Below are 2,195 nucleotides of genomic sequence, written 5' to 3'. Positions count from 1 at the left end.
GCTGTCCTCGAGGCTCTCGGCTGCACGGGGGGCGGCGGGGCGCTGTGGGCGCGGGGGAGGAGGAGAGGGGGGTCTCGTTGTGAACGCTGTGAGCCCCCCCAAAAAAAGCCGACCCCGAGGCCTTGGGCTCTGTGGAGCAACAGGAGGGGGGTGGGGGAGGCCCTGAGGGCGCCGTGGGGCGGTGCAGGCGGAGCTTTGCCTTGGGGTGCAGCGCTGGGGGCTGGGGGGGTTGGGGGGGCTGTGTGCTGGGGGGGGGCTGGTTTTTGGTTTTGTAGCCTTTATGCCGTGTGTGGGATGGTGCCTCTCCCGTTTTGTGTTTTGGGGGCTGCTTTCCCATCGTTTTCTTTATTTCCTTTACAATTAGTTCGATGCCGTTCCGTTCCGTGGTGGCGGCAGCCTTTTCTGGTTTCCATCCCTGTTCTTTCCTGCTTTTTGTTCTGAAGCTGCTCTGTGGTTTTATAGGGCTGCAGTAATGTGGCTCGGGAGCTGCTGTGTGCCTCCCAGCAGAGCTCCATCCAGCCCGTGTCTGCCTTACGGAGGGGTTTTGCTGTTACTTTTATTATCAGTTTACCATCATTCGATCCCTGAGTGAGCAGCTGTTCTTAGTTAGACCACAGAGAATATGAACTCCTTGATAAAACCTTTCTTTGCCTCCGCTCCCTAAGGTCTGTATTCCTACTGTGTCCTTTTGACTGACTGCAGTTTATCAGTCCTGCTCGGGGTTTGCTGTGAGATCCACCTGCTTCGTTCTGTCCCGGGACTCGGGCTGTGTTTGCAGTGTGTGGGTAAGCCTGGCTGCCCTGCGCTGTATGAATCTGCCTGCTGTGCTTCCACACGGCATCGTTGTGCCCCAAACCGGCTGTTAGATTTTATTTCAGGGCAGTGAAGTGATTCCCGGTCCTGGAAGCTGACATACAGCAGCCAAGCACCCAGTTCTTTGCACCTGGATGGTCTGCGTGACCTGTTGCTTGTGGGTGACTTAACACAGACCGCCTCAAATCCGTCAGCTTTTCTCCTGAGCACTGGGAACTAAGCTCAGCTGCTTCTGCCCCGCCTGTTCTTTGAGTACTTCCTGGTATTTGGGGGGGCTTCAAGCATTGGAAAAAGATGTCTGGAAAAACAAGATGCGTTTCTAATCGTTCATGTTGATAACGAGGTGTGCTTTAGTAGTGGGGATGGTAAGAGAATGAGCTGCGTTGTCACGAATATTGGACAAGCTTCTGGGGCTGCTGAGCTGCAGGGCTTCCAGCTCTGTAGGCCAGGTTTTGTTTTCCTTAGAGCTCACTGTAGTGGTGAGTAGAAGGAAACCCTGAGTTTATTACAGCTTCTGCTGCTCTTACAGCTGTGTAAAGTGATCCACAGCTGAAGAGGATTCGGATGCAGTGGTGAGCTGGAAATGTAATGCTGGCGTTAATCCTGCACGTGTTGCTGAGTGGGTGCAGTTTGCTGCCTGTCTGGAGCAAAGTCGGAGTTCAAAAAAGTGGAAGAAACCCAAAGGACTGGGAAAGAAAGGTGCTGGGAAAGGGAGCTCAGCTGCTTGGGGGGCTGTGTTGCCAAGCTTGGTGTCTGCCCATCCCAATGGACAGGCTGAGGAATTGTGTCCTCCTGATGGTGGGAAAAGGGGGGAAGCCCTTTAGCAAAGCATTAACTGCTGCTTGAAGATGCAGGGGCAGCTCTGCTGTTCCATGACTGCCAGCTGTGCTTGGGACCGGTGCTCTTTAACATCTTTATCAATGACATCAATGACGGAATCGAGGGCACCTTCAGCAAGTTTGCTGACGACACCCAGCTGAGTGGTGCGTTGACACGGGGGAGGGAAGGGATGCTGTTCAGAGGGACCTGGAGAGGCTGGAAAGGTGGGCCTGGGCGAAGCTGATGAGGTTCAGCACGGCAAAGTGCAGAGTTTGGCACTTGGGCCGGAGGAATGGCAGGCATCCGTACGGACTGGAAGGAGGGTCCTTGAGAGCAGCGCTGCAGAGAAGGAGCTGGGGGTCCTGGGGGGTGAAAAGCTGACCGTGAGCCAGCAGGGTGCGATTGCAGCTCGGAAAGCAAAGGGGATCCTGGGCTCCAGCAGCAGAGGGGTGGCAGCAGGGACAGGGAGGTGATCGTCCCCCTCTGCTCCGCTTTGTGAGGCCCCGTCTGCAGCGCTGCGTCCAGGGCTGGAGCCCCCAGCACAGGAAGGACAGGGAGCTGTT

This window comes from Meleagris gallopavo, chromosome 10, assembly GCF_000146605.3.
Source record: "Meleagris gallopavo isolate NT-WF06-2002-E0010 breed Aviagen turkey brand Nicholas breeding stock chromosome 10, Turkey_5.1, whole genome shotgun sequence".
NCBI classification, from domain to species: Eukaryota; Metazoa; Chordata; class Aves; order Galliformes; family Phasianidae; genus Meleagris; species Meleagris gallopavo.
Note: the sequence above shows the minus strand (reverse complement) of the source record.